This window comes from Marmota flaviventris, chromosome X (genome assembly GCF_047511675.1).
Source record: "Marmota flaviventris isolate mMarFla1 chromosome X, mMarFla1.hap1, whole genome shotgun sequence".
NCBI lineage: Eukaryota > Metazoa > Chordata > Mammalia > Rodentia > Sciuridae > Marmota > Marmota flaviventris.
In genome coordinates, this window is record NC_092518.1 from 9,646,172 (window position 1) to 9,668,412 (window position 22,241).

General features: G+C 36.0%; 1 pseudogene; it reads right to left on the reverse strand.

The window, feature by feature from the left end:
• The window catches only part of LOC139703345 (large ribosomal subunit protein uL23-like), a 35,163-nt pseudogene extending 15,287 nt beyond the window's left edge, over nucleotides 1–19,876 (reverse strand).
• Nucleotides 19,877–22,241: the final 2,365 nt, after the last annotated feature.

Sequence of the window (22,241 nt, forward strand, 5' to 3'; positions counted from 1 at the left end):
GAACTTAACAGGGGAAGAGTGTGGGGGAGGGAAGTTGTTCACATGATAATGAATGATCAGGAAGCAGAGAGAGAGAGAGAGAGAGAGAGAGAGAGAGAGACCATTTGCCAGATTACAACATATAGACTCCACGCCCCCAATTCCCATCTCCTCCAGCTCCACCCTATCTGCCTTCAGTTACCACCCAGTTAATCCCATCAGGGAATTAATTCATTGATTGGATTAAGATTTCAGGGCAAGATCATTTCTCCTCTGAACCCTCTTGCATTGTCTCATGCATAAGCTTTTTGGGGACATTTTACACAGATGCTTAGATATGCTTCCATATCTTGGTAATTGCACACTGACCAACAGAGTGCGTGCCTACACTCTTTGGAATGCTAATTTAATTTCCTTTGGGCATATATCCAGTCATGGGATTGCTAGATCATATGATAGGTCTATTTTTTAAAAATTTTTTGAGAAAACTCCATACTGTTTTCTGTAATGATGGGATCGATTTATATTCCCACCCACAGTGCACAAGTGTTCCCTTTTGTCCATACCTTCACCAACACTAGTTATCTTTTGTCTTTTGTAATGCCATTTTTATATCAGTTGCTTCCAGCTTTCTCTGGTAGATACATAGAGCTGGCTCTGTCTTCTTCACAAGGGGAAAAGGTCAGATAATTAGCTCTTCTTATGAACAATCATGAGGAATAAAAGTTGGTGTAAAATAATGTTTTCAAACTCTTCAACATTTGAAATAATAAATTGAAATATTGGGAAATGATATATAGGAATTCCCCAAATTATAAATTATTCTTTAAATACTTTAGTGTTCTTTACATTCTTTGCACATTATTATGAGTATAGAAAATCTTTAATAAATAACAATATTACATTTAGTAGTACTTACAAAGTACAGTACTCTATTGTGAATATTCAGTATTTGGAAATGCCAATGAACATTACTGGATATTATTTGAATAATGCATTATTTAGGTCTTTTAACAAAGTTAACAACACTACCCAGACTCACAAGTTGAAATTGCCAATCTAAGGACTTATTTTGCTTCTGAGACTTGTTATTCTAATGTATAAATGAAAGGATTTTTACAAAGCATAGTTCTGGATATAAACTAATGGATATTTCTTGTATTTGCAAGAATGACTTACTGTTAGCAGTAGAACACAAATACACTACACAGTTTTAGCCTAACAACAGATACAAGCAAGACTGTCCAATCAGATCATGATTATTTCTCTTCTGTGTACTCCTATCTCTGTTCCTGGAAATGTTGACCTTAACTTTTAATTCTATATGTGAAATTTTGCTCACACTTTTTCTTTTTCTTTTGGCTTTATATTAGTGGATTCCTTTAAGACCATCATCTCTATGTTGATATTTAAGCTTTAATTCATGCCAGAAAATTATAATACTCTTCTCTATTTTCCCAATTTATCAATAGGTTTATCTTAGGATTCAAAATTCAGAATAATACATTTCTTGAGAAATCATGGGGAAGAAATTCCATATAGAAACACTAATGACAGTGGTTTTCAAATCATGACCCTGGAACAGTAGCATCAGCATTTCCAGGAAATTTGTAATAAATGCAAATTATCAAACTCTTTCTCAGACCCAATGATTAGAAAATTTGGAGGTAGGGTTCAATGAGGTATTTTCATAATCCTGATGATGATTCTGATATAGGCTAAAGTTTGAGGAATTCTATAAATGGCCAGCTATCTCACCCCTGAGGAGGCATAGCACTGAGGAATGTGTTCTATAATTACTTCCAGAATTTCCCAAAATAATATTTCTTCATCTGGATGTCAGATACATGGAAGTTTTTTAAATTTTTTTCAGCTTTTTACTTAGGATTTTTACAGTGTTATACATATATGCTATGCTTTGGTAATTGATTTTGAAAAACACTTAGTATAGCAACTGTGCCACATTGCCTAATTTTTTTCTTCACTAAACCCTTACTATTTGCTCTTTAGATTTATTCACCTTTTTCTCCTAAAAATATAGTAAATACCTACTTAATTTTCATAAAACTGAACATAAAATTATTCCATTCTTCTTAGATCAACCTGTCAGAAAATCACCACTCCCCCCAAATCAATTTTATTCAGCTTTATTTAAATCAATATCTAATTATTAAGCTCCTGGATAATTTAGGACCTAGGAAGGAATTAGATAATGATGAAAACAATAACAGTGTCATAGTAATATCATAATAATAGCTGAGTTAGTTGAGTTCTGACTTAAAGCCTGAATTTAATACTTATAAAAATTACATAAGTTGTATTTTTATTCTTATTTTGTAGATGAGGAAACTGAGGCATACAAACTCTCAGCTATAAGTTCAAGGTAAAACTAAAACAGGGTGGATCCAATTACAGACCTCTTTATTTTAGTTACTACCTATATTAGATTTCCATTTTTGTGTAACTTACCACAAACTCAGCAGCTTAAAACCACATGCAAATTAATTATCTCATAATTTCCATGGGTCAGGAGTCCAGGCATGCCTTTACTGGGTTCTCTGTTGGAAGTCTTAAAGGGCTACAATCAAGATGTTAGCCAGTTTACATTCCTGTCTAGAGGCTTGACTGGGGAAGAATCCACTTCCAAACTCTATCAGGTTGTTAAAATTCATTTCCTTTAGTGTGACTCTGCTTTGTGTACAACCAGAGTAATGAAAAATTGTGCTCCATATGTATACTATGAATTGAAGTGCATTGGTGCTGTCATGTATAACAAATAGATTTATTTAAAAATTCATTTTTTGTGCTTGTAGAACTGGGGTCCTCATTTTCTTGCTGGTTTTCAGTTGGATACCATTCTTAGCTCCTCAAGGCTGCCCTCAGATCCTTGCTACATGGCTCCCTTCATAGGCATTCCCACGATATAGGAGCAAGCTTCTTCAAAGCTAGTAATAAAATCATATCTGACCTGTAGACCCTAATTTAAGGACTCATCTTGTTTACTCAGGTCCATTCAGGATAATTCATCTTTCAATTAATTCAAGATTAACTGAGTAGCAATCTTATTTATATCTCTTTACCTTTGCCATATAATGTAAGCTAATCATGAGAATGATATCCAATCATATTCTAGGTCCTGTCCACACTCAAGACAGGGAGATTACATAGAACATGTACACCAGGATTCAGGAATCTTGGGGACATTTTAATATTCTCTGTACCACATTATTTTATTTAAGTACAGGTGAGTTGGATGTTAGGAAAGATGATGGTAGAATATTTAATTATAGTTCATTTTGTGTTCACTTCTCATAGAGTTTGGGTACACAGAAGCCATGAGGAAAGCAGTGCTTGAAATGATGGTGCCATCACTACTTGTCCCTGCCATGTCCATTATGAAGCAGGGGAGACAGTGATAGAATTGCAAAAGAAATGAAGCGCAGCACCTGTTCTTAAGTTATCCCTACCTTCTTTAATATCTCCCACTTCTCCGGAATAATTCACCATTCCATTCATTTGCCCAAGTCAGAAACCTGAGGGTATTTTTAGAACCATCTGGAACAGATGCAGTTGATGCCCTGCTCTATATCCCTCGGTGTTGCAGCTGAGGGAAATGGTTCCTGGCTGGTTGACAACTTCTCTCCTGGAGCACTTGCATCTCACTTCTCCACATAAGCACTTTTTCTGACAGTAGAGGAGCTCACTGGGCCACAAATGCCTAACACAGATGCTCAGTGGAGCCAAATATCTCAAGGGAAATGTTTTAGTCAGCTTTTTTGCGGCTGTGATTAAAAGATCCAACCAGAAAAATCATAGAGAAGAAAAAGTTTATATGGGGCTCACAGTTTCAGAGGTCTCAGTCCATAGACAGAAGACTCATTCCTTGGGGCTCAAGGTGAGGCTGAACATTATGGTGGAAGAGCATCATGGAGGGAATCAGCTCAAATGGTGATCAGGAAGCAGAGAGTGAGCTCTCCACTTTTCAGATAGAAATATATGCTTCAAAGTCATACCCAATTTCCACTTCCTCAGCCACACCCTACCACTTCAGTTACCACTCAGTTAATCCCTATCAGGGGATTAAATCACTGATTGTGTTAAGACTCTCACAACGTCAATCATTTATCCTCTGGACTTTCTTTCATTGTCTCATATGTGAGATTTTAGGGGACACCTCACATCCAAACTATAACAGGAGGCCTTCTATAAGAGATGGGAGCTAGTGAATAATGTCCCTGCCTTCTCATTCTCTAATGGGACAATTGTGAAGTGTTGTTCCACACAGTTCCTCAATATCACAGTCCCAGTGATATTGAGTCTCAGTTGCTCTCAGCAATAATTTTTATCAATAGTTCATCCTTATTGGCTTTTTTCCTTTCCCAGTTTCATGTCCTCCCTTCCTAACTTGGATTCTCTGGGACCATCTTCCAAATAACCACCAATGCCCTTGTCTGCTTTAGGGAGTAGGAGACAAACTAAGATACCTTTCTCTCCTGTATGTCTCAAGTTTAATTAATACCTAAACTCGTAAATATATGCAACACCCCTAAGAACATACCATGATTTAAGCCTTGATACTTATTGCTTGGGATAAATGTACCAATCTTCTGAGCTCTGTATCTTTCAGTCACGTGTACACATTCTTCCACATGGCTGTCAGCATACTCTTTCTAAAATGCAAAGTTTACTGCTGATGATTTTTTTTTTTATTTTTAGTGCATTATATGTATACATAAAGGTGAGGTTCATTTGACATATTCAGAAAGTCATATAACATAGTTTTCTCCATAATCTTCAATACTATCTCTTCCTCTTCTATCTCCCCCTGATCCCTTCCTCTATCGATCTTCCTTATATTTATTTATTTATTTTTAAATAAATTGGTACATTATAGTCATATATAGAATTGGATGCATTCATACATTCTCATAGCATAGTTTGGTTAACTTTGTTCCCCAGTACTCCTTGGTCCCCTGCTTTCAAAGTTTATGTTGTCAGTCTTCTTGCTCACAATTCTGAAAGGGCTCTTATTTGTCTAATAATTAGAATATGTGAGCAATATATGGAGTGATCAATGAAGAGTCATTGATTGTCTCCTAGATGCCAGGTACTCTGCTAAATGCTGATGATGAATGAGGCAGATATGACTCTCCCCTAACAAAGTTTAAAGTTTCAGTAGACAGACATTAAACAACCACCCACTGAGCTTTACACATAAGTGCCATGATAAGAGACAATTGGAAGGAAAAGTTCTGAACTATATAATAGTCAGTGGCTATTTAAATTTAAACCAATTCAAATTGAAAAACTCAGTTCTTTAATCTCACCAGCCATATTTGAAGTGCTTATTAGTCACATATGGTATAGGTTATATGTGGTAACTTTCCATCACCACAGAATGTTCTATTGGACAATGCTGCTAAAAGCCTATCTAAAATGGAGACTTCATCAAAATTTGGAGGTGGGAGGACTTTCAAGTCAGAGAAATCCTCTGAAAGGAAAGGACATTAGAGTTGAGTATCCAACAATCCTAGCAATTGGCCAGGTTTAGGAGAATGGGGGAGAGAGGAACAGTGAGAATCATGAAGAATTCACAGAATAGATGAAATCTCACAACAGAGTGGTAGAGTGTATACATGCACAAAGCCTGGGAAGCAAGATGGGCAACTAAATAGGGCATGCTGAGGATTTTGAATAAATAGAAGGAAGACCAGTAGAGTACAGGAAATGGAACAGGGCGGGGGAGGTGAAGGAAAAGAGGAAGTACTGAGAATTTAAGTGCAGCAAATTATATTCCATTCATGTATGATTATGTCAAAATATAGCCCAATATTATGTACAATGCATTAATTAAAACATAAAAAGAGGTCTGGAAAAATTAAAAAACAAAATATTTGTGTAAGATCTATAAAAATATATTTATCACTGTAAAAGAATGGTGAATTATAGCTTTTTGAGCAGCATAAGTCTCTATTATATTTTTCTCTATTATGTCATAATTAATATTTTAACAAGTTAAAGATAAACATGGGGGCAAGAGTAGACTTGGGACAAATAGTAAGAAAAGAATTACAATTGTTCTAGTAAGAGTTGAGTGGGCTACGGTTGTAGCTCAGTGGTAGAGCACTTGCCTAGCATGTGTGAGGCACTGGGTTTAATACTCGGCACCACATAATAAATGGGCTGGGGATTGAGTTCAGTTGGTAGAGTGCTTGCCTTACATGTGCAAGACCATAGGTTCAATCCCCAGAACCACAAAAAATGAATAAAATAAAGGTATTGTGTCCATCTACAACTAAAAATATTTTTTTAAAAAAAGAGTAGGTGGGTGCCAATCATAATGACTCACACCTGTGATCCCAGGGGCTTGGGAGGCTGAGGCAGGAGGATCCAAGTTCTAAAGCCAGCATCAACAACTCAGTGAGACCCCATCTCTAAATAACATACAAAAAAGGGCTGGGGATGTGGCTCAGTGGTTGAGTGCCCCTGAGTTCAATTCCTGCTACCAAAAAAAGTTGATGGGTACTTTGGATGAAGATGATGAAGATATATATAATTATACACATTTAAGGGGTACAGTGTGACATTTCAGTGTTTCATATTGAATATTTTTATGGAATGTGTAATTAAAATTTCCATCTCCTTATCATTTCTTCTTTTTTGTTGTTGCTGAATTTATTCCTCCTAACTAACTGCTTTCTGGTATCCATTATCCAAATTCCCTCTATCATCCCTGCCTTTCTATTTTTCCTAGCCTCCAGTAATCACTGTTATACTCCTCTTTGAGATCAACTTTTAAAGCTTGTACACATAATTAATATTTTATTAAGAGAGAACATGCAGTATCTATCTATGTCTGACTTGTTTCATTTAACATAATGTCCTCCAGTTCTATCCATTTTGCCATAAATGACAGAATTTCATTCTTCTTTATGGCTGAATAATATGTCTGAAATAGCAGCATTGAAATGACGGGGTAGCAGATGGTAGCATGAATTAGGATCTTAGAAGAAAGGTGTGAGCTGGAGATATAACTCTGTGTGTGTGTGTGTGTGTGTGTGTGTGTGTAGAAAGAGAGAGAGAGAGAGAGAGAGAGAGAGAGAGAGAGAAAATATGTGTGTGTTAGCTTTGGGTGAAATAACCTATGGAAAAAATATGGGGTAAAAATTAGGTCAGTTGAACTGTTATAGGATTATATTTTCCTCATTATGACTCCAGCCATACTACTTTATTGTGTAGTGAGTAAAATTAAAATAACTATAATATCAAGAGTTCTGATTACTAATTTCTAAGTCTTAGAGTCAACTTATATATGAAGGTTCTAAAGTATTTAAGTTAGCCTTTTAAAACAGATGAAGGATTCTGTTTTGGGATATTAATATTGGCTCTACTACTTGCAAGGTGTGTGATTTCTGATGAATTACTTTACTATTGTGATGTTCAATGCCTTCAACTATAAACAGGCCTGTCAAGGGTACCCTTTTCACATAATTTTGATTGTGTGAGCTAATGCCATACAAATTGGTACACTAAGAAACTCTTATAAAGTGACATGATAATAATAACATTAATAGTTTTTATTGCATTATAGAATTACATAAGTAAAAACTATCTGCTAACATAATCCAGGTCATTCATACATATAAGAGCTAGCTCTAGATAGGATGTCAAGCGTGATAATAGAAGTAATAGAAGCTTACTTTCTTAAGCTTCAAAAATATCAGGTTTTGGTCACTTAATATGTAAATGTAAAACTACTGACATTTTTCAGCTAAGTATTCTAACATTGAAATAAGCAATGGCCTCATTTTGTAATAAGAAAAAATATATGAAAATATCCTCATAAAAACATCAACTCCACTGTTAAGGGGTCTTGTTTCCAAATGCTTTTGCAAATAAGATGATGTAGTTGAAAGAATGGTGGTTAAAGTTGCTTCTTATAATGATGTTAGAACACTCTGCACCCCTTGTTCTGTAGAATTAACACTTCCTTGTCACAGATATTAAAGAACCCACACAACAGGAACTGTACTTTTAAAAGTAGCATTTGGATTGCCTGAGATAAAAGATGAGATGCAATGTGAATGCCTGAAAACCCTAAGTTATTAACATTAGCTGGCCAGCTTCAGGATGCACACATCAACCTTTCCATTTTTCTTGCTTGCAAAATGATTTTTAGGAAATCAGATTACATTTATTTTGCATTTTTATGTTATTTAGATTGAAATTACCTTTTGTTCCCCTGTTGATCTATGAAAAAAAGTACCCACCCATCATGTTTCTGATTTTAAATATCCATAGACAATCTTATGGGGTAACTATCATAAAATCAATGAACCATTTTTTTCCTAAACATGAAAAAAAATGACACAATTTAATTCCTAATCATGCAGCCTAGCAGAAAGACAAATAATACATACATTTGAAACCAGGAGACATTTATTCCTAAACAGGCACCTATAAATCCCACCACTCTCATCATGCCAAATGCAGAATTTCTGTGTACACTCAATGAGCAATTTTTAAAAGTTAATTATTCCCTTTTCTAAATCTCCAGTTAATCTTCTATTATCATTTTACAGCTTCTTATTTATCAGAACTTTTTAAAAAATATTTATTTTTTAGTTGTAGTTGGACACATACCTTTATTTTATTTATTTATTATTTACCATATCTTTATTTTATTTATTTATTTTTATGTGGTGCTGAGGATTGAACCCAGAGCCTCATACATGCCAGGCAAGTGCTCTACCGCTGAGCCACAACCCCATCCCTATTTATCAGAACTTTTTCAGATAATAACTTGCTGTGTCTTCTCCAAAAAATACTATAAAGATTTTTATAATCTCCCCCATTTCTACTGGAGAGGGCCTCTCTGAGCTGTCATGTCAAGCTATTTTCCAGCCATTGTTTTGTCCCCACCTCAATGATTCTCCAGGGATATGTATAAACAAAGAGAGGGAAGGTGGGTGTCTTAAGATTGTGCTTCTCAACAAACTGGCCCTTACATAAGTAGTAGGTTAGCGAAACAATCCCTGGAATCACCAATGGGGGATGGAAAAGTGGGACAGGAAAGGGAGGAAGCCACTGTAGGGTAGGTTATTGGGTGGATCACTAATATGGGCCACCAAGTTTTATGCAACTTGAGACCTCTGGAGGTGCTGTAGAACATGCCTCAGAGTTGTTGCACCTGAGGGGCAAAGAAATTGGCATATTCAACATGCCACTCATTAATTGAGGGTGTTTTTTGAGGCTCAAATACATGGCACACATGGCCCTTCCAGTGCTTAAGCAGGTAAGTCTGCTTCCATAGCTAGAGAAAGCCTTCAGGCCTTGAGAGATCCCAGTATTTGCAGTAGAAAGCCTTTGGCAAGTGTATAAGTTACCCATTGCTACAAATTTAGTAGCTTAAAATAATAAAAATTTATTGTCTTATAATTTTGTAGGTGAGACATTTATATTTCTTCTGGAAACCCATTTTCTTGCCTTTGATAGCTTCTAGAAGCTGCCTAGAAGCTTTGGTTTGTAGCCGTCTTCCATTTTTAAAGCCAACAGTATACCTCCAACCTTTGCTTCTGTAACCACATCTTCTTCTCTGATTCTGACTCCAATGCCTTCCTCTTACAGGGACCCTTGTGGTTACATGGGCTTACCCAGATAATCCAGTATAGTCTCCCCATCCCAAAATCATAACTTAATCACACCTGCAAATTCCCTTTTTACTTGTAAGTTCACATATTCATACATTGCAGGGATTAGAATGTAAACATTTCTTTTTCTTCTTTTTCTTTACATTTTTTAAAAGATAGGGTCATTCTATATTGCTCAGGCTAGTCTGAAACTCATGGTCTCAAGAAATTCCCATCTCAGCCTCCCAAATTGGGGCTAAAGGTATGTGCCACCATGCCCACCTCAGAACACAAACATCTTTGAGGACCAATTAATTGTTCCATACCTATCACAGAGGATACAAGGATCTTGAATGCCCAGGGATATATGGGGCACTGACAGTGTTTCCTTCTAGACAAAGATAGGCTGCTGCAGGGTAATATGAATAATTAGTCTTTGAACACTTTATGGAAAGAAAAGGTAGGTGCTGTATAAATAAAGGTTACTTTTATTCAACTAATACAAATTGAAGTCTTCCGGGTCCCCTGTAATGTTGCAAAACCCTAATACACATAATATCAAGGGAGCTATCTAGTTGTTATTTCAGCCTTAGAGTTAACATGTTTGGAGGCCCAGGATCACAGAGGAAAATAGAATGCCAGAATTTCAATTTCTTGTCAGTTACACGGAGGGAAAGAAGCCTCAAGACAATCGTATGTTATTTTAGGGGCCCATCTAATTTCAAGATGTTTCATCAGAAGCATAAAAATGTGTTTTTCTGAGGAACATTGCTGTTCTGTTTATGAAAACAAAAACAGCAAGTGTCCACACAGGTGTTAGGAAGTACAGGGAGATGAAAGTAAGAGTAAAGACTTTTCCTGCCATCATGGGCTTCTACAAGATGAACCAAAGAGCTTCAAACCCTAAAAAACTTAACACTTGCCAAAAAGAATGAAGATAAATAAAGAAGGTTAGGAAGAAACTCTGTAACAGTCATCAACAAAAAGAATGTCTAGCCCTTGCTGTTTACTTCTCTCTCTTTGTCTTAATAAGGCTTTGAGAGAAATAGACCCATACTCTGTTTTTCCAGAATAATTTACTAAGTAATTTATTTCTAGAATAATTTAGCTAGTACCTCACACAATTGCAAGTGTTATGCTGGGAATGGAAATTCAGAGGTGAGCAAAAATTGGGCTCTATCCTCAAGCTGATCAGTCTAGTTTGAGTAGAAACAGCTAACAATTTCAGTACACTATAATACTTTCTATTTATGGAATATTGAATTTTTCCTCCCTGGTTCTTCACTCAACTGAAATAGCATTTATATAACCTCACCCTTACCAAATCTACTTGAGAGGCAGGATTACTTTTCTGATCTTTTGATTTTTGGGTTAGTATAAGTGATGTGCTTTAGACAATAGGATGCTAGTGGGCAGATACAACCAAAGACTTGAAACATGTTTGTGCTATTGAGTTTGTCCTTTTGTACTATATGCACTGTCATGAAATGAACATGCCCTATATAGACACTGCCTTGTGGTGTTGGGTCCTTGATTGAGACATCTGGAGTTCACCACATACCCTGGATAGCCACTGGTCCATGAAAAATAAGACACATGTCAAACAGAACTGGATTCAACCTGCAGCCTAGAGCCTGAGGTCTGGATCTTAAAGCTTGGAACCCAGAGTCTGGATACCAGCCTATCCCAGTCTAGTTGTTTCCAAACTACACACCTATGAGTACCAGGATAAATGATTGTTACTTAAAGCCACTGTGTTTTGCGATGGTTTGTTATGAAGAATTTTTGTGACAGTAGCTGATGGATACATCCTTGCAGAAGCTGGAAATGAGGACCCCAGAAGAAGGGAAAACTAATGCTGAAAGAGGTAGTTGAAGGGGCTGAGATTATGGCTCAGTGGTAGAGCAGTTGCTTCACATGCACAAGGCACTGGATTCAATCCTCAGCAACACATTCAAAAAATAAAATAAAAATATTGTGTCCATCTACAACTAAAAAAATATTTTTAAAAAGAGGTAGTTGAAAAACAAAACTAAAACACAAAAAAGAACAGAAAATAAAGAATCTTCCCCTTCCATAGTACTGCTTTCCCTCATTTAATTAACAGAGGGGTCAAGTGAGGAAGTCTTCCAACAGCCAGGTCATCCTGGGGACTGAAGACATGAAAGATGAGATGTACTCATGACCTCTGCTTCACAGCACCTCTCATGTCCTCCTTTTCACCTCTGCTTTGGGTCTCAAAGGCCTTTTATGAAAATGAATTGGAAAGGAATTACAACCTAAAAAGCTACACTTAAAGAAAGGCAAAGGTCAGAGCTTTTTTATCCATTAGCATCTGTATGTGGTAATCTCCTTATGAAATCTGGAAAAAATGGCTCTAAAGGAAAAAAAAGCTATAGCCATATAGTGTTAGGCACAGATAAGAGATCATAGGAAGTATTTTTACTGCAATGAAAGCTTCTCCATCTCTCTGGGATTTAAGCTGGCAGTCACTAACGGAGAAACTGTGGTAGCCTATAACTATATATAATTTCAAAAAAATTGGAAATCTCTTACCAAGACCCCTTAAAATATAGTATATAAGGGCATGTTATTATTATATTGGCTCACTACTGATGAGATTTCTAAGTATCAGCATAATAATGCTGGAATGCTACCTTTGTTAAACCCGCATTTCAAATACATTTAAAAATTAGGTAAAGGGCTGGGGTTTAGGTCAGCCCTTTCTCACATTCTCACTCGATTTCTTTGCTTCTATGTGAAAGTGCCTCTATTATGACAAGTGAGACCAGAGACATTGGGTTGAAATATCTAAGAGCACTTGCCTAGCATGTGCAAGGAACTGGGTTCAATTCTCAGCATGACATATAAATAAATAAAATTAAAATCCATTGACAACTAGAAAGTATTTTTTAAAAATTAAGATGACCATTCTAAGGTCTGAAAGCAAGTATGAATATGGGAGGGTACATGTATATTAAAGTAAATCTATGTGCAAAGATCCCCAAAATAATTTTTTGTCCTAAGAGTTGAGTCTTTTTTCAGCTCAAATTATAGTTTCTGTATATATGTGATGCCACTGGATTCAGGTTGAGCATACTTTACCTCAAATACTTGGGACCAGAAGTGTTTGGGATTTCCTTTTTTATTTTCAAATATTTACATATATAAAATGAAACGCCTTGGGGATGGAACCCAAGTTTAAATACTAAATTCACTTATGTTCCACATAAATCTTATGTTACAGAGCCTGAAGGTAATGATACACAAAATTGTTAGTGCCTTTGTATTTTGACTGCAACATATCACATGAGGTCAGAAATGGAATTTTCCGCTTGTGGTCTCATATTGTCACTCAAAAAGTTCCAGGTTCTAAAGCATTTCAGATTTCAGATTTTCAAATTAGGGATGTTCAACCTGTACTAGCTTTTTGTCACCAAGGGCAAGGTAGAGATTACAAAAGTGTCCTCTATGCTTTCCCAGGCATGCATACACACACACAGCTAGGCAAGAAATCAAAAGAGAGTGCTGGTAAAACTCAGTACAGTCAACCCTGAGCCTTCTTTTATTGTGATTTGTGCCCTTCTTGGTGCCTTCCCAGTCTTGCATCAAGGTCTGCATGTTTATCAAGTGAATCATGCTCCAAAAGTGGTGTCAAGGCTTGCCCTTTCTTATCAAGCCTCCAAGCTCAGGTTCCAAAAGATGCATAGTACACACAGGTGGAGAAAAGGTCATTTTGGAAAGGGCTTTAATCAAATATGCCACACCATTCACCTGGAGCCAAATTGTTTTACGTGGGTGGATTACAAACCCCTTCTTCAGTTTGCTTTCTTCCTCCTTCTTCCAATAACCACTCTGTAGCTCCAGTTGAGATATTCAGAATGAGCCTTTGCCATTTAATCTAGCAACTAACCACATACCATGCCACAGGCACAAAAATAAAAGTAGAATTGACTTGTTGTGAAATGACTAAAACTCTTGAAGGAAGGGATTTTTGATACTTTTTTTCTTTAGTTTTGGTCTTAAAAGGAAAACAAAATGTATAAATGAAAATTTGGTATTCTTATTTGTGAAAGCAGTACCAGGAAAGTTCAGTAGACTGACCAAACACAGTGCATGCAATGATACATAACGAATGCCTCCTTTCTGGCCTTTCTCACTTGAGTTCTTTGCTTCTCAGTGAAAGTGCCTCTATTATGACAAGTGAGACCAGAGACATTGAGTTGAAATATCTAAGAGTGATCTGTGTGATTTTGGACACACATTGTCTTTGCAAATATGATAACATGCCTTTGCACTATAGTCCATGGAGACCAGTTTCAACTTAAGCAAATAGAACCTCAAATGTAAGGACCATATTTACATGGGAAGGGTCTTGTATCATTGGAGAATCAGACCATGAAGTGGCATATTTGACCATTGATAACATTCCATCCAGCTTCAGCTCCACCCAGGGCCCATTGACCATTCTTTAAGAGGCCAGCTCCCAGACTCTCCCCATTCTTGCTCTCAAGAATTTATCTCCATTTTTTACTCAAATCCATAAAATTTGTCCTTAATTGAAGTGTGCCAGCATCTTTCCCCCACTACTTTCCTATTCTGCATTTTCTGCTTATTCTTTCCCACTTCCTATCCTCACTTGAAACAACTCCAGGAGTGGGGAGGTATAGTAGATTATAAGATCTAAGCCTCAATCGGAATCTCACCTCGCCATCTAGTGGCCATGTGACCCTTGGCAACTCACCTTCAGAACCGGCATTTTTTAAAGAGTGTGTTATAATTATATATAGTAATTGGGTTCATTTTGACAAAATCATAAACGCATGAAATTTGATTTCAGCGCCCGTTATCCCCTCTTTTCCTTCTCCTCCTCCCTGCTCCATTCTCCTTACTCTACTGATGTTCCTTTTATTTCAAAACTAGTCAATTCTGCTTTTATTTATTTTTGATGGTTCTTTCTATTTATACATAAAGGTGAGATTCCATGTGGCATATATTTGTATATGCACATAACTTGACTTGTTAAATTCATTCTGCATTTACTCCATTTTCTTGTCTTTTCTCCCTCCCTTTTAATCTCCTTTTACTCCACTGATCTTTCCTATATCTTTATCATATCCTATCCCCCCCTCCTTCTTTTCCTTATTTTGCTCTAGCTTCAACATATTAAAGAAAACATTCAACACTTGATTTTCTGAAACTGGCGTATTTCACTTAGCATGATGGTCTCCATTTCCATCCATTTACCTGCAAATGCCATAATACAAATTCGATGTAATCCCTATCAGATTGGCACTTCTTTAGTGGAAATATTGGGATAACCAATTTTGCCAAAGAAGATTCTTTGAGGATAGTGAAATAAATAATACATGTGGACTTGTTTCGAAAATTTTTGATTACTAATTTGAAGTTTTGGTAACTAGTAAGTTTCTTTTTATTGTCAGTTTGGTTTAGGGCTTTTTTTAAAATTTGAAAATGTCAGCACTTCAAATGCTCCTTCTAATTGATATTCTCTACAGCAATTTCTACCCACCCTTTCTACCTTCTGTCATTCAGACCAAGATTAAGGAACATAAATAAGTCCCTAAGTGGCACAGACAAACCAGTAAACTGACTCTTAGGACCTGGGAAGAACCAGCTGGTGGCACTGAACTCAGAAGTAATTCCAAAGAAAAGGTAACTTTAAAAGATTAAAGGCTTAAGGATTCAGGAAGAGAAAAACACAGCTGAGACAATAGGCAGGGGAAAACAAGTCTTAGAGACTTGCAATGTGTACCACACCAGCCCCAGTGGCCTTGTTTTCTTAAGGACATCTGATTAGAAACGTATTTAGACTCAGCTGTGAATGTTCTGTAAAAGTAAGAAAAGAAATGAATTTTACTGAAGAAGTGCAATTCTGTAATTTTGTTCTGAATATGTTTTCTACCCTGAGATTCCTTACCCATCAGGGAAATAGATTCTTATATTTTGAACAGCTGGCTGAGAGTGTGATGGAAAATTTATATAAAGCTAGGGCTCTGAGGAGACCTCAGGGATAAAATTCTATCCCCAAGGCTGTAGTTTTATCAATTTTTATCTTTTGTCTGATAGTTATGGATGCAACTAGCCATGAATACAAAAAAAAAAAGACTTCTTTTTGGAAGTGCTTCTGGCATCGAACAAATTTCCTTCTTAAATAATAGTGATAGCACTGACCACACACAAAGTTAGAATCTGTCCACTCATTCAGCCTCAAATCAAAGTGGCAAGAATCTAAAGATCTCTTCATATCACTTGTGCAATAATACTTAATGGTTTACCACATGATCATTTTGACCAAGTGAATAGAATTGTTTAAAGGACACCAACACCATTATCTGTTTCTATAGCCACATACAAAGTGGCCCTGGTCTTGGTTCCTCCAAGATAATGCAGTCACAAGCACTTTGAAATCAGCTAGAAATTTCCTTTGGGTGGGCTGGTGATGAGTAAGTACTTTGATGTCTGGTGTATTGGTTGGGAATGTCACAATTAAGAGGGTTTTTTAAGGGAATGATAGTAAGTCACTTGCAATGGAGTTTAATAGTTTGACTTTCTTGAAGAGAAGTAGAAATGTTTTCAGATTAAAATATTATTATGGTCTATTGTGATAAAGATTCCACTTTCTTTCTCTCTAGCCATGATATTCCATTTAGCGTTCTAGCAATAATTTTTTATTTGTAAGCTCCCCACCCAAGCAAGTGAGCTGATGGACTATAAACATCTCAAAAATATTAATTTATTTACCTTAAAAATTCACATTTCATGCCAACCTTAATTTGGGGTGATTTTAAATTATTTATCTTCAATTTATATATACCATACACAGAAAAGTACAATAAGAACAGATAGTACAAAGATTAAATGGAAGATAATAAAATGTCTGGTATTTTGCAGACAATTTCTCTTGAGGAAAACACTGGGGCTAAGTTATAGCTAAACCAAGCAGAGATTTTTACATAGTAAAGTGTGACTTTAGGTCCAACAGGTATTTATTCAATAAATCATATGTGCCCCATACTGGAGAGGGAAAAATATATAGTCACTGTTCTCAAGAAACACAGAGCCAAACCAACAGCCTAAACTGTGCTTCATCTGTACAACCTGCTCTTACAGTGTGATATGAAGATAAAATAAAGCAATATAAAATGTGGTTAAGTGGAATAATGTGAATAATTAAAATAATATGGAATATATAAATAGTGTGAAATCTCTCAAATTCTTAAGCCTAATGAGCTTAACACTTAACAAGTGTTAGGTATCAGTCCTGCCTGTGGGTAATGTTACGAAGAAACTTGGCTAGTGTTCCAGGATGGATTACAGATGGTAAGGTTAGGAGTTTATTCTCAGCAATGAAAATCTCCATTTGACTTGTTCCTATGAAGCTGTGAAAATCTCCATTTGACTTGTTCCTATGAAGCTGTGATAGCTGTATTAGGAGAAGTCAGTGGCTTAACATTATTTATACTGAAGTAAATTGAGCTAGATTTAAAGGATTAGATGTAAAACTGACAAACATACCAAAAAGGAACTGGGAAAATACTAGAGAAAACTCAGGCATATATTTTTATAATCTTGTGGTAGGAAAAGCATTTCTAAACATGACATCTCCAGGAGGTAATATTTGAATGAGGATTAATTTGCTTCTATAAAAATGTAACACTTCTGCATGTGCAAAAATTATAAATGTTAAAATACAGATGACAAATGAGGAAAAAATATTTATAGCACATATAACACAGAGTTCTTTCAAATCATGAAGATAAACAACTCAATAGAAAAAATCATCAAGGATGTGAATGGACAATTTACAAAATTAAAAAAAAAGACCTAAAGACAAATAAACTTTTGAAAATATGGTTGAACTCAGTAACAATTCATTTCAAATAACAATAAGGAAGTAGAAACTCATATGTTAAAGTTGGGCCAAACTTAACAGGGTGGATAATACTTTGTGGAGATTGAAGAATGTTTGGAGAACCATGCACTTTCACATATTCTTGAGAGAAATACGAATTCATATACCCTTTTGTAGTTCAAGTTTACAACATATATAACCCTTTGGTGTCATAATATTTGACCAAAAATTATTCTTCTAAGCATTTATCCTAAAGTAATATTTAGAATGATGTGCAGACATATAGATGCTTGTATGTTCATTGCTACTGTAGTAGTTAATATTGGGAACATTTCAAATGTCCACCAATAAAAAATTTGTTAAGTAAATTGTGGTACTGTAGGTCTATTTTCAGGGTTTCTCAGCATTAGTACTGCTGACATTTGGGCCAAACGTCATTCTTGGCTGTAAGGGATGTCCAGTGCATGTAGGACACTGAGCAGCATTCTTGGCCCCCACCCATTAGCACCTTCTGCCCAGTTGTGACAAACAAAATTGTCTCCAGACATTGCCATCTGTCCCCTTGTGGGAGGGAGCAAAATTGCTTCTGCCATTCCCAGTTAGAGACCACTGATTTAAGTGAATGTGATGCAGTCTTTAAAAAGAATGTCCCATAGTCACATATTGACATGAAAGACAAGAATGTTATTTTGTGAAATTTTAGATAAATGATTGGTGAATACTATGTATTGTGTTTAATCTGATTAGCATAGATAAAATAATTTTGCATAATTATCTGTGATGCTAATATGTCCCTAGGCAAAAGTCAGGGAGAGACCTGGTAAATCAATGGTCAGCAGTGAACCTCTAATCCTAGGCATGGAGGAATGTCTTTGTTTAATATAAGTCACATGTCATCTCTGATTCTCAGATTCTCTCATCTCTATACAAGGTCACCGAAATTGTCAAGGATTCATGAGAAAACACATTCAAAATAAGACAGAGAATCATTGGAGTGAAAATATTCTATTTCTGAAAAAGACATAACCAGTGTTGAGCCACTGTTTTTAAGCTTTTTCAAAATATATTAAAAATTATTTCTAGAAGATTTTTGTGAGTATGAAATTTCTGTTTCAGAACCCATCAGCTGATATTTACCTCACCCCTCAACTCTGCTTTTCCCCCAATCCTGTAGGTTTCTCTTTTGCTCTATTTACTTGGTATTTCTTTTTGCTGCAATTCATTTATTTTTGCACTTGACCTTTTTTTAAAAAACAAAGAAAACGTGACCTTGAAACTTTGGTGAGACAAGCCATTTAAAACATGAAGGTCTCTAGTGTGTGTGTGTGTGGGGGGGGGGGTTGGGTTTTTTTTTTGGTCCAATGCTGGTATCTATCTTATGTACTTATACAGAAGCCTTTCACTGTTTAAAAATAGGCAATGATGATCTGTGGTCTTGGAATTTAAAATGTCTAGAGCTCAGAGAATGATGGAAGTTTGGGAGCAATGAGTTGTCCTTGCTTATCTTTCTTTAAATGAAAATAAAGAGGGTGTCCACATTAGCTGTATAATTCTCTGGGTCTTCAGTGTCAAATAAAAGAATTTATTTGATTGAGAGATTTCTTTAACAGGAGGCCCCATCTGTGATACAAAGAACAAAATTAACTGCTATGCTTCATTTGTTTTCATTATCTACAAAACAGCATGTCTCTGAGATCAAACAGATTTCATTCATTTCTTCTTTAATGCAGCTTTGGCAAGTGTCTTTGAGGAGAGAAAAATCTCTTTTTCTTGCAGGACAGAGAACCTATGGGAAATATGGTAAAGCATGTATTGGATTCAAGATTTTAACACAAAATAGGTAATATGATCATACATAAGGGAGAAATTGTCCAATAGATATTGTATACACTTTTAGAAATGTTGAATGTACAAGAGGAATTCCTGGAGATGATGAAAGATTGGGTTATCAGAAAGAAGATTAGACAAAAATTCCAATTATGTGCAAACAAAGAGCTATATTTTTCTGAATTGCATACTCTGTATATGTAATTGGGAATTAATTCTAGAGTTCCTTTCTTCAGTAGGTTCTGCTATTACCCTAAGTAATTCAAAAGTGAGTTATACAATTACAAGCCTATTGTAGACTTTTAATAAAGAATAGCTACCTTGAATAATAACCAGTCTTGGGGGACTCACTTGACACTTAGTTGAAATGCCTCCTGGATACTGACAGGCTCCAAATCGTTACCTTCAATCCAGCCTTCCCTTTGAACTCTAGACTTCTGTGTCTCACAAACTCCTCAACATCTCCTCCTAGATGCCTTATAGGCATCTCAAACTTGCATAAAACTGGTCCTTTGGTTCCCCTCAGCCATTCTTCCCGTGTTGCCATTCCAGTAAATGGCCCCATCCTCCATTTATTTATTAACTTGAAATCAACCTTGACTTCTCTCCTTTTCTCTTGCCTGTACAGCTCATCAGCCAAATCCCATCAACTCTAGTTTCAAAATACACCTGAATCCAACCCTTTCTCACTACTTTGCATTACCACCATCAGCTTTCTCACCTGAAATTCTGGAATAGCTTTCTAATTATTTCTTGGCATCCATTCCTGTTTCCTACATTCCTTCTACCTCCAAAAGTCAAAACAAAATTTTAATGTATGGCAAATGCAGACATTCACCTTTGCAAACTGTTTCAATGCCTTCATATCACATAGAATAAAATAAAATATCAAGTTTGTAATCATGGCCCCCAAGAATCTAATTTATTTAGCCTGTGGCTACTTCTCTAATTTCTTCACCTATGATATCTTACACTCTCACTGCACCCCTGCCTCAAGACATTTCCACTGGCTGGTCCCTCTGCAATAAATGCTTTTCCCCCAGAAAGCCCCATGGCTCATGCCTTCACTTCATTTGAATTTCTGTTCAGTGTCATCTTCCTAGAGTAGATGTTCTTGGTCACTCTAATTGAGAATTTCTACCAGTTTTCATCCTTTCCTGTTTTATTTTTCTCCACATCACCTAATATACTTGTCGTTGTATATATGTTTATTAACCTTGTATGAACCTTTTTTTCTGTATTGTCTATTGATTTTTCTGTCTGGATGATTTATCCCTTGTGGAAAATGAAGTGTTAAAAATCCCCAATTATTATTATTTTGGACTCTACCTCTCCCATTAATCTATTAATAATTGCTTTGTATATTTGGGTGCTCCAATATGGGGTGCATACATATTTAGAATTGCTATTTCCTCTTGCTTAATTGATCTCTTGGTCATTATATAATGACCTTCCTTATCTCTTTTTACTATTTTTGATTTAAAATCTATTTTATCTGATGTAAGTCTGCCTATTTCTGCTTTCTTTTGGCTTCCATCCCTTCACTTTTACTCCATGTGTTTCTTTAGAAGTGGAGTGAATTTCTTGTAAGCAGCATAGAGTTGCTCTATATCTTTTAACTGGGTAATCTAATCTATTTACATTTAAGGTAATTGCTCATAGATAAGGTCTTACTGCTGCCATTTTATTACTTATTTTCTATTTTATTGCAGTTCATTTCTTTCTTTCTCCCTTTCTTAGAGTCTTCCTTTGTGGTTAAGTGATTTCCTCTAGTGGTGTGTTTTGATTCTTTACTCAATATTTTTGGTGAATCTATCATTTATATTTTTATCACATTTTCTTTATCCATTCATCCATCAATGAATATTTAGGTTGTTTCCATTTCTTGGCTATTGTGAATAATACTTCAATGAACATAGGAGTAGAGCTATCTCTTTGAGATCCTGATTTCTTTTGAATCTATATCCAGAAGTGAAATTGCAGTTATTTTTAATGACTAAAACAGCTTTTGGGGGGCTGGGATTGTGGCTCAGTGGTAGAGCACTTGCCCTGCATGTGTGAGGCATTGGATTCGATTCTCAGCACCACATATAAATAAATGAATAAAATAAAGGTCCATCAACAACTTAAAAAAAATTTAAAAAGGAAGAGTTTTTAATATAATTACGTATTTAGGCTGCATGCTTTCTTAATTGAGCATGATACTTAAAAAAAAACTTCCTGAGATTACTAATCAGACCTCATTTCATATAAACATATGTTCATTCATTAACTTTGCTTTCTGAGAGATCATTGCTATGTTGATTGTTTTGCACCCTACTTGACTGCCTATTCCTACCTATAAATGATAATGTAAACTGATCAATATTGGTATCTAGTGAAGGTTTCCTCAGTAACAGAGGATCACTGTTCCCCTTGTATTTATCTCTACCACATACTCCCTCCCACATCTTGCCCATGAGTAAGAAGGCAGGGTACTTTGTTGTGCCTTGATTCCATTCTTCTGTGTGGTCAAAGCAACCTCCCATGAAGGAGATGCAACTATTGGGAAGAATGGAATCTGAAGATGTCCCTCACTAAGGAAGTAGAAAGTAAATTTCTTTGGAGTTGAGTTCTTAAAGAATTTTCAATACCACCAGAGGAAACCTCTCTTTTCTTCTCTACATTCATTGTGGCCACAGGAGTTCCCTAGATCCTCTTTACTCTCTGTTCCTAGTAACCATACTAGGGATCTCCCCCCACACAGCCACCCAGTTACTCCAAAAATACACCATTATCTTCTCCCACTCCCAGTCCCTCTGTAGCACTGAACTTTCCTCTGAATTATCTACTCACTTCTCTTCAGTCTCCTCATCTGTTTGGTTGAGCTTGAGGGTTTTTCAGTCCAATTCTACTTTTTACATTTTTCAGATATGCCTCAAAAGGTCTGA